Genomic DNA, 11889 nt, shown 5'->3' with positions numbered 1-11889 from the left:
AGGGCGCGAGGAATCCGTCCAGGTACGGAGGGATGGGACCCAAGGGCCAAAAGCTGGTGGTACGGGCATGGGGGAACGCTGAACCCGGAGACAGGGGAGTGTGTTTACCGGGGCAAAATAATTAAACCCACCCAAGCCCTTATTGACGCAATGAGGGATGCTCAAGAGGGGAAGATCAAGTTCAACAGAGAGAACGACGCGCTGACAAAGGCCCTCGGGAATCCTGAACACGGAGGACGTGTACGAGGCATGGGGCACATTCCGTGGAAAATAGGGTTCCCCCAGAACGATGACCCGTACGGTTACAGAAGCCGGAAGAGAAAGATGGATCGGGAAGCAGATGTTGTGGCGCGGTTGGCATCGGAAATGGATGTGATGAAGAAAACCGTGAGTGTACTAGTAGCCGAAAGAGATGCAGCTCGGGCGCAGCATGAAGATCATCCAGCGGATCTCAGAAGCCAGCAGCGGAGAAGCAGTGTGGCTTCCACGGAGGCCCCATCGGCTGGTGCAGATGCACCGACGATCGAAATTACTGCACCGGAGCCTCTGGTGGTCGAAATTACTGCACCGGAGCCTCTGGTGGTCGAAATTACTACACCGGAGCCTCCTCCCTACCCCGTGGACGATATAAAGGAGATGAAAGAATGTCATCTGTATTATCCTATCGGTAACATGTCCATGAAGGTAGCCATCGGCAGTGCTTTACCATGTTTACCTGGAGCACTCCACCACAACAACCCCATTCAAGATGGCTATGCTCGTGTCACGGTGGAGGACATAGTCCAAGGGTTTGAGGACCTGGAGATTGACATTGCTACACCTGAAGGGGAGAAAAGACTTGGAGATGTCAAGCGCCATTTCATTCTATGGCAAAAGAAGTTTATCAAGTTTCCAGGCGAGGCGCCAAGGACAACAAGTCCACCCCCCTACGGTGGTGGCGGTTCACCTACACCTCCGTCACGTCAGCTGACGCCCCCCAGTCCACAACGTCCGGCGGGTGATCAGACGCCGCCCCCCAGTCCTCGTCCGGCGGGTGATCAGACGCCGCCCCCCAATCCACCTCCGGCAAAGAAGCAGAAGCAGTCCTGGATTATTAACCCGGACCCTTATGTACCTAAGACCACAAAGGTACCGGAGCCATCACTGAAGCCTCTCCCCACAAGGCCTTGGGAACGTAGTGCCGAGGAAACTGCCGCGGCCGCGGCTGCTGATCATGAGAAATGGAAGGCGGACTGCAAGAAGAAAAGAGAGCCCGAGCCCAAGCCAGTATTTTCTGATGAGCAAAAGAAGTGGGCTAAGTCATTTTTGAGCACACCGTCCCAAGCCGCGAAGAATCTGCCTGACGACTATGCACGTGAACTTCGTAGGCAGGCACTCATGTTGAAGGAGAAGAAAGAGCGGGCGGAGAACCAGGAGAACAAAGCCTTGGAGGAGGCCGAGAAAACGGAATTAGAAAGTAAAAAAAAGCGGGAAACGAGTTGCCCAGCTCGGGGAACAAAGTAAACAATCGATTGCCCCGCTTATAGTGAAAGCCGCCGGTCCGGATGACCCCGATATCATAGCAGCTGCGGCAGCACATGGATTGACTGTAACGAGTGCCAGAGAACAAGCGGCCAACTTAGGTATTACTCTTCGTGAACTGTTAGGCCTTGATGAGGCGCCAGTGAAGGAGGTAGTAATTACATATGTGAAGAATGGGCCTCTCGTCGAGCCTGCGCAGGAAGAGGATCTACCTCCACAAATGAAAGGTCTGCTGAAATGGTACAAGGGTTACATAAAAAATAAAAACGCCAAAGAATATATTTATGCGGAAGTTAGATATGAGCATCACTTCAAACATTACTATGTACAAATTCATCTGAGTGAATTGTTCCAGCTTTTCAATCTGCGCGAGCTCGACAAATCTATCATCAGTTGCTACGTTCTGTAAGTGATTTATTTCTACCCCATCTCGTTCATATTGCCTGCACTATATATATGTCCTAACTATATTGTTGTGTCCGCTATTATACATGCAGAATGAAGATTAAGGAATGCAGAGTAAGGAACGTCCATGATGTTGGGTTCATTGACCCACACATCGTTAATGGATATGTGTTGGAGCATCACCCCGCCGACATGGAGGCAGACCTGTGGCAGTTTCTTACAAAGCAGGAACTCAAAAGTGATATTCTATTTCCTTACCATTTTGGGTGAGTGTTTCTGTCTTGAGCACATTCTCTTTTGTTTACTCCATGCATGGTATGTGGCCGGCTAATCGATGAGTTATGCATGACGTACTGTGCATGTATCGTGTCCGCAGGTTCCACTGGATTCTGCTAGAAATTAAAGTTGACACCTCAGAATGTCTCGTCCACGACTCTCTGAATAAGGATCCAAAGCTTTGGGGCGGCATGAGAAGAATGCTGCAGAAGTAATTATTTTCATTCATTTGCGCTCTATATCGATCGGCCTATTTCGTTCATTTCCTAATATCAAGTAACTAATAACTCTCTTGTTCATTTAATTTTCTTTGCCTCGTAGGGTTTGGAGACGGTTCGTAGATACAAAGGTCGGTGAATTCAAAAAAGAGCTAGAATTCAAAAGGTCAAAGGCTAAGAATGGTGAGGATATTCAGCCAGCGGGGACCAATCTATGTGCATACTATGTCTGTGAGATGATCCGGAGATACACCTCTGAGCGGCGGGTTCCGAGTGATACCAATGCTCAGAGAAATAACCTCCGGATGATGCTTAGTCCAGAAGCTCGCTTCCGACCACTTCAAGAGGAACTAGCTGGATGGTTCAGGAGGGAAGTCCTCCATCCTAAAGGAGAACACCATTACGAGGACGTAGAACTTTATATGCATTAAATTATGTATGGAAACTTGTTCAAAATTGTATATGGTCATCCGATGATATTGAATATATATTGTATATTCCTCTTGAATTCTTTTTGGTTCTAATTTCAAATTTGTTTGAAATTGTACATTCATATGCATGTATGTAGTACCGTAGAATATGTGAAACTCCTTTAAAATTAAAATAAAGCACAAAAGAAATAAAACAATACAAATTAAACAGAAAATAGGTTTAGGGGGGGGGGGCTAAAACCCTAAACCTGCGGCGGCCTTTAGTCGCGGTTGGCCAGAAGAACCGCGACTAAAGGTGCTCCGCCCCGACGGCCGCCTGGCGCCCACGTGGACGGGCCTTTAGTCGCGGTTCTTAAGCAACCGCGACTAAAGGGGGGGGGCCTTTAGTCGCGCCTGTTTGGTCGCGGTTGCGCAACCGCGACTAATGCCAGTTGCGAACCGCGACCAAAGGCCCTTTTTCCACAAGTGTGAGAATTAATTATGTCTTAGTTGATTTTATATTTGTGATATCTTACGTTTAGATCTGTGCAAAATTTTCTTTTTAGATTTTCTTTTATCTAACGTACATGTTATGTCACTTGACTGATACTTGGTTTAGCCATGCCCATTGACATAACTATAGGAGGAAATCCCACATCTATGTTTTTTTACGGGATAACTAGCTAACGATAGAGGATCCCGTCAACCAACTCATCTCCTGGGCCGTATATATGTGCCGTTCCTGCATCAAACATACACTTCATCGGATCCAAATTTTTTGGGTCCTGGCTAGCATATATCGGATCCAGACCAGAGGCGATCGGGATCAAAATCAATACGACAAACAAGGAAGAAATCGATATAAAGCCCCGATGGCTCGTCCGTGTACGTGATCGCCCGAGCAAGCAAGCAATTGATCTGCTAGCAGTAGCAGCCGGGAGCCGGCCATGGCGTCCACGCCTTTGAACAAGACGGCGTCCACGCACAGGTCGACGTTAGTCCGAGGCAAGCACCAGTTTCACATCGTCGGCTACAGCGAGCGGAAGGCTCTCGCCGGCGTGAGCGCCAGAAACAGCAACTCCTCCGTCGTCAGGTCCGGCGACTTCGAGGCCGGAGGATGCACCTGGGCCATCAGTTGTCGCTTCAGGAAACACGGACTGGCGTCCATCTCCCTGGAGCTGGTCAGCGGTAAGTACGCCGCCACCGCCATGGCAAGCTTGAGGATCGAAGACCCACTTCACCGGTGGCCTGCGGCCTGCCGCAGTATGGCGAAGCCCGGGCACCAACACCTTCCCCGCTTCGCCGGCAACAACAAGCAGGAGTTGGAAGCTGTCGGTCCCCGAGGCGTTCTTCCATGGCCAAGAGGAGCGGTACGTGGTAGATGACCGCCTCACCATGCTCTGCGTCGTCCATGTCCTCCGGCTGGACGTCACCCTCCCAAATACCAGGAGCTGCTTCATCTCCGCCGTGCCGCCGCCAACCATCTCCGGAGACCTCCTCATGCTTCTTTTTGCGTCGATGTCTAAATCGGAGTCCGTGAAGCACGTCATGAGGCCGGACGTGACGTTCATCGTGGAGCAGACCGAGATCCATGCACACAAGCTTGTCCTCTCCGTGCGGTCACCAGTTTTCGCGGCGGAGTTTCGATGGCACATGGATGAGAGTATCATAATCAGGGTCGACGACGACGACGGCATGAGCGCCTCCACTTTCAGGGCCATGCTTCGCTTCATCTACACCGACGAGCTGCCCGTCAAACCAAACAACGACCGCATGATACTAAAAAGCGAAGATAAACATGCGGCATGGCGCTACGAGGCCATGGTGCGCGACCTGCTGGTAGCCGCCGATCGGTATGACTTACAGAGGCTAAGGCTCTTGTGCGAGAAGGTACTGGCTGAGGGCATGGACGATAAGTCTGTCATACCTACATTGATGGTGGTGCACGGTAGGTACTGAAAGATAATAAGCATTCCTACTCCCTCGAGGGGAGCCGCGGTTCTGTTTATATTGATTGATGCGGCCGAAGCCAAGCTTGGAGTACAAGGAATATTACAAGGAGTTTGAGTAGGAGAAGGAAAGGAGTTTGAGATGCTACGGAAACATATTCTCTAACACCCTCCCTTAATCTTAACTACCCTAAATTAAGATTACTCTTGAACTCCTCAAATGGTTTTGATGGCAATGCCTTTGTAAAACCGTCTGCTACTTGATCCTTGGAGGGAATAAACCGTATCTCGAGTTTCTTGGCTGCAACCCTTTCTCGCACAAAGTGAAAATCAATTTCGATGTGCTTTGTCCTTGCATGAAACACAGGATTTGCGGACAAATATGTTGCTCCCAAGTTATCACACCATAAACACGAGATACGATTCTTCTTGATTCCCAATTCCTCAAGAAGTGATTCAACCCAAATGATTTCTGCAGTTGCATTTGCCAAGGACTTATATTCAGCTTCTGTGCTCGACCGTGACACGGTGGCTTGCTTTCTGGCACTCCAAGAAATAAGGTTAGACCCAAAAAATACTGCAAAGCCTCCAGTTGATCTTCTGTCATCACTGCATCCTGCCCAGTCAGTATCAGAGAATGCACTCACAAGAGAGGAATTAGACCGTTTGAAATGAAGTCCTATTCCCATAGTATGCTTTACATATCTTACAATTCTCTTGACAGCTGACCAATGTGCAGAAGTAGGTGCATGCAGATATTGACAAATCTTGTTGACAGCAAATGAGATATCTGGACGTGTGAGAGTTAAATATTGTAATGCTCCCACAGTACTCCTATACCTTGTACTTTCCTCCTCCTGAAGTGGCACACCTTCATATGCTGAAAGTTTTTCTGAGGAAGACAAAGGTGTAGGAACTGGCTTGCAATTCTTCATCCCCATGCGAGACAGAAGCTCAGTGATATATTTCTCCTGATTTAACACAATTCCATCTTGAGTTTTCTTGACCTCAATACCTAGGAAGAAATGCAAATCACCTAGGTCTTTCAAGGCAAACTCTGAGCTCAAATCATGCAGAAGTGCATTAGTAGCATTTTGTGAAGAACTTGCAACTATGATATCATCAACATATATAAGCACAAAAATGACTACTCCAGCCTTGTTATAAATAAACAATGATGTATCAGCTTTGGAGGCAATGAAACCAAGATATTTCAACTGTAAGCTCAATCTGGAGTACCATGCTCTGGGTGCTTGTTTTAAACCATAGAGTGCCTTGTCAAGCTTGCAAACATAATGTGGTGACTTCTTGTCCTCATAACCAGGTGGTTGTCTCATAAACACTTCCTCTTCTAGAATGCCATGCAAAAACGCATTCTGTACATCTAGCTGTCGTAGACTCCAACCCTTGGATACAGCAATGGCTAGCACAAGTCTGATAGTTGCAGCTTTAACAACAGGACTGAAAGTGTCCTCATAATCAATACCATAACGTTGTTTAAAACCCTTTGCAACGAGACGTGCTTTGTACCTGTCAATGGAGCCATCTGCCTTCTTTTTAATTCTGTAAACCCATTTGCAATCGATGATATTTTTACCTTTCTGATTTGGTACAAGATGCCATGTCTTGTTCCTCATAAGTGCAGAATATTCCTCATCCATTGCCTTCTTCCACTTAGGATCATCAAGTGCACTATTCAATGTTGTTGGTTCTCCTGAAATACACAACATTCCATATGGTATAGTCCCATCTTTTCTTATTTTAGGATTTCGTATACATTTCTGTAATCGAGTCATAACTCGTGAAGAGACTGCTGGCTGGACCACAGGAGCACTCGCCGCAGAAGATCCCGGGGAAGCTGCATGTGATGATCCAGGCGAATCTGGCGCCACCTGCGCAGAGGATCCTGTAGCCGTTGGTGTGGCCGCTTGTGTGTCCACCACACGGGTGCCAGCCGCCCGAGCCGGCACAGCGGATCGACCGCCCGACCGCGGTTGCAGGCGCGCGCTGGGCGAGGGAGATTCAGCCCCACGGCTGGTCCCGCCTGCTGCTGAGGTGGCGGCGTGGGAGTGGTGCGCACTGGGCGAGGCGGATTCGGCCCCGCAGCCGACCCCGCAGCTGGTCCCGCCTGCTGCTGAATCAGCGCTGCGGTTGGTGGGAGCGTGATCCGAGGCTGATTTGGCCGCGGGATCCGAGGTCTGCGCACGAACAGGAGTTGCGGGCGCCGCCGGATCAGCTTCGTCATCTGTGCCAGGTTCGTCTCCTTCCTCAGCATGAAATATAAGATGATCTTGAGCTTGATTTTCGAAATTTTGATCATTTTGAGCGCCGTTTTCACCAGGGACCTGTACAGCAACAGAGAAGAACCAATACCAGCAGGAATATCATCACTTTGGTTAGTACAACTGTCGCCCCCATGATCAAAAGACCGAAGATGTGGAGGAAGAAGAAGGATTTCCTTGCGGAGAAGTGCACCAGCATTGGGATGAAGGGAAGCAAAAGGGAACACTGACTCATCAAAAACTACATCTCTGGATATGTAGACCCTACCAGTAGGAACATCTAGACATTTAACTCCTTTGTGCATGGGACTATAGCCTAAGAAGACACACTTTTTGGAGCGAAAAGCGAGTTTGCGTGTGTTATAGGGTCTGAGGTTGGGCCAACATGCACAACCGAAAACACGAAGAGATGTGTAGTTGGGTGTGACACCAAGGAGTCGTGTAATAGGTGTTTCAAATTTGATGACTTTACTAGGAAGCAAATTGATAAGATATGTAGCGGTTAAGAATGCTTCATCCCAGAATTTGAGTGGCATGGATGCATTTGCTAGTAATGCTAGCCCCATATCAACTATGTGACGGTGCTTTCTTTCAGCAGATCCGTTTTGTTGGTGAGCATGAGGGCAAGAGACATGATGTGAAATACCAAGTTTTCGGAAGAAAGAGTTCAATTTTTCATACTCACCACCCCAGTCACTTTGCATAGCAATGATCTTGGAGTTTAGTTTGCGTTCAACAAGGTTTTGAAAATTGATGAAGACTTGGAATACATCAGACCGTTTCTTTAACAAGTAAATCCAAGTAAATTTACTATAGTCATCAATAAAGCTTACATAGTAAGAAAATCTCCCAACTGAAGTAGGGGCTGGTCCCCATACATCTGAAAATATAAGTTGTAGAGGAGCAGTAGACACACTAGTAGAGATAGGATAGGGTAATTGATGACTTTTTTCTTGTTGACACGGATCACAAACTGACTCAACACTATTCTCATAAGAGAGTTTATTTTTGCTAAGAACATATTTAACTATGACTGAAGATGGATGACATAATCGACTATGCCACCTTGATGATGATGGCATGGTGACAATATTTGCTTGTTTATTGGACCATGAAGATGATGATGATGATATGAGTGGATAGAGGCCTCCCACGCACCGTCCTCTAAGAATGACTCTCCTTGTGCTCAAATCCTTAACCAAGAAAAAGTGAGGATAGAATTCTATAAGAACATTATTATCAAGGGTGAATCGATGAACAGAAACAAGATTTTTGGAAGTTTGAGGAACATGCAAGACATCTTTAAGGTGCAAATTTTTCATGGGGTTTTGAACAATTGAACTACCAATGTGGGTGATATTCATACCAGAACCGCTTGCCGTGCGAATTTGATCGCCTCCGTTGTACTTCTCCCGTACTGTCAGCTTGGCAAGTTCACCTGTGATGTGATTTGTTGCTGCACTGTCTGCGTACCAATTAGTGTCCACGCCATAGGAGACAGCATGCGCCTCCTTCTCTTCTTGATCATTCTCTTTATAGCGCCACCAGCAGACACGTGCACCTCCTCGATGATGTCTGTAGCATATCTGGCACTCAGGATAGTCGTGCTGCTGCTCGCGTACCTGCTGTTGCTGTTGCTGTCGAGGGCGTCCTCTGAATCCGCCGCCTCTATTTGCAGGAGAAGGCTGGCGGTCACCGCGGTCACCACGGTCACCGCGGCCGCGCCCTCTTCCTCCTCGCCCACGGGATCTACCACGGGACTGGCCGCGGCCTCTATAGACGGTGTTGGCAGATGAATGAAACCCGCCTGAAGACGAGTCTCCCAGCATCTCCATCCTCTGATCAAAGGCGGAGATTTGAGCGAAGAGGTCATCGGCGGTGATTGTGTTCTTGACAGCGCCGATCGCCGCCACCACGGAGTCGTAGTCGCGGTCGAGTCCTGCGAGTATGTAGTCCACCATCTCCGGATCAGAGACGGGACGACCAGCGGCAGCTAGTTCATCCCCAAGGCTTTTCATCTTCGCCATATACGCCGAGCTCGACATTGTGCCCTTCTTGGTATTGGTGATCGCGATCCTTAGATTGGTGATCCGGGACTGTGATTGCGAGGCGAAGAGATTGTTCACCGTCGTCCAGAGCTCATAGGTGGAATCCTTCCCGACGACTTGCGCAAGGATTTCTGGAGACATGGAGTTGAGAAGATATGACAGGACCTGCTGGTCTTTGGCGATCCAGGGCCCGTACAGAGGGTTCGGCTCGAGGGCCGTCGTCTTGTCCGCCTTCGTGATCTCCACAGTCTTGGGTGGAGCGGCGTCAGAGTTGTCCAGGAGCCCGGTTACCTGCGCACCTCGCAGGGCTGGGAGCACCTGGGTCTTCCAGAGGATGAAGTTTCCTCTTGCTAGCTTCTCAGATGGCGGCGATCCGAGGTTGAGGCCGACGCCGGACGAAGAAGCCATGGAGACGATGATATGTGGTTCTAGGGTTTTGATTTGTGGCTAGATGTAGGAGAAGAGGTGGCTCTGATTACCATGAAAGATAATAAGCGTTCCTACTCCCTCGAGGGGAGCCGCGGTTCTGTTTATATTGATTGATGCGGCCGAAGCCAAGCTTGGAGTACAAGGAATATTACAAGGAGTTTGAGTAGGAGAAGGAAAGGAGTTTGAGATGCTACGGAAACATATTCTCTAACAGGTACAATTGTCGGCAGCTCGAGGATTTATGCATCAAGTATATAGCATCGCATCCTAATGTTTACAGTGCCCTGAAGGCAACCGAGGAGTATAACCAGATCAAGAATAGTTGCTGCTCTTTCCTACTCGAAGTCACCGACAAAGTAGACACGATCAATATGGCTCCAAACTGAAGCTCCAACAAAAGAAAGCGAAATGCTGGCTTGCCAGATCAGGTGGTAGTCCACGGCTCTCACAAGTTTACGATCCCCTACTTTAGGGCTGTCCAGAGGAGCCTGCTTCCTGTTGGTGAAAATACCATCTGTTCCGGCCTTTTTCAGGTTGGCGGCTACAACTGGCAGCTATGGTTACACCCATCCAATTCTTTGGCATTCGTTGTGTATCTCTGTTTGGTGAGGAGTAGTTGTGAAACTTCCCCTGTAACTACGTCAATTGGCTTCAAGATAGATGACCCTTGTGGCAAGCCGTTGCCGCCGATAACAATGGTAGAAGAAATTTTTACCAATGCAGAAAATTTCAGGCTTGCAGAGTTCACCCTCATGAAATCAACCAACTCCTCACATGAGGACTCCCTCACTGTACACTGCCATCTCAATGTCACCAAGGAGGCTGCTTGCACTAGTTCTAGCACCATCGGATGCCGGAGTCACGGTCGTTGTGCCTCCACCCTACATCGGTTTGCACCTTGAGCAGTTGTTGGTGAGTGGGAAAAGGTCCGATGTGAGGTTCCCGGTTGAGGGCTGCGACATCCGCGCTCACGGGCTCGTAATCGCGGCTCGATCACCGATCCTATACCAAGTGGTTGAAGCGGCGGCGGCTAAGGAGGACGACCATCATATCGTATGGGTCAACGACATGAAGGCAGCAGTTTTCAGGTCTGTTCTCCACTTCATCTACACCGACAAGCTACCCTCTACAGATAACCCAGTCCTTCCTGTTGAAGACATGCTTGCGGCAGCCTGCCAATTCCGTCTTGAGAGGTTTAAGATTGTGTGCGAGAACTTTTTGGCTGACCACATCTCGAATAAGAATGCATTGTACACGTTGAAACTGGCGCACCGTCACCACTGCTTGGAGCAAGAAAAATACTGCGTCAAGTTCATCTCGAGATGACCAAACTGTGATGAGAAAGAGATGTTCCGGCTAAATAAAATCTATATGATTTTTTGGTCAACTCTATTACCATACATTGACTGATTTGTTTGTTATCTCGGTAGTTCTCTTCTCTCATCGTCTTCTTATTCTTAGTGTTCAGGAGATTTTTAAGCCCCAATGGTTCTGGCCTTCTGGGGCTTTTGGGGGATTTGGTGAATCCCTTCTCTTCACCAAATCCCCTTCTCCCCCCAAACCCCTTCCCCATCTATAATACTCGAGTGTTTGCTACGCAGGGAGAGATTTGCTTCATCTTTGTTTCAACATGTAAATGACTAAGGGCTCTCATAACATACAATTTCATTCCAACATAGCACACACCGGGTGATAAAAATCCAATCTTTACTACGACAGGAACAACCATATAATACATCAACTACTACTGGAATCAATAGAAACATAATGTTTAATCGCTCAAAGGGCATACGAACCAAGAGCATCAAAGGCAAGCATGAATCATGATGCAACAGCACCACCCATTTGCTTAACAACAACACAATCTACTCAACTACTGCTTCGAATTCTAGAGTGTTAGATTGTCAATAAACCGACGCCATGAGCCATTGTTCTTACCTGCTAGTGACTGGACGTCTGTAACCACCCCTGAAAATGCAAAAAGAAAGGGCATCGGTTTTGTGATGACGCTGACACAAATGCATCACTTCTTCAGTTCCATTGCCTCCCTGAGAGAAGCATGTCGATCAGAACATCAAGCATACAAATAACTCAGGTAGCTCAATTAGTCAGTTCGACAAAGGCAACTATCTTGATCTATATATGTATATTTAGGGTTTAGGGTTTAGGGTTGCACATATGGAGATGGAGTACATTTCTTTTTATCATAGTAGTGGTAGAATACAAGATGGGGGTTCACTTTCTAACAAAACTGCTCGGGTAATTATGTATCTTTGTATGTATCTTTGCTCATAATATTGCACATGCACATTTTTTTATATCTATCTTGGACTGGTAGAGCTAATTAACCG

At 47.9% G+C, this 11889-nt stretch overlaps 1 pseudogene; it reads left to right on the top strand.

The window, feature by feature from the left end:
- Nucleotides 1–3777: 3777 nt before the first annotated feature.
- On the top strand, nucleotides 3778–10864 carry LOC119279322 (annotated as a pseudogene).
- The last annotated feature ends 1025 nt before the right edge of the window (nucleotides 10865–11889 follow it).

Source organism: Triticum dicoccoides, chromosome 3B, assembly GCF_002162155.2.
Source record: "Triticum dicoccoides isolate Atlit2015 ecotype Zavitan chromosome 3B, WEW_v2.0, whole genome shotgun sequence".
NCBI lineage: Eukaryota > Viridiplantae > Streptophyta > Magnoliopsida > Poales > Poaceae > Triticum > Triticum dicoccoides.
This window is presented reverse-complemented; position numbering and strand designations above follow the sequence as displayed.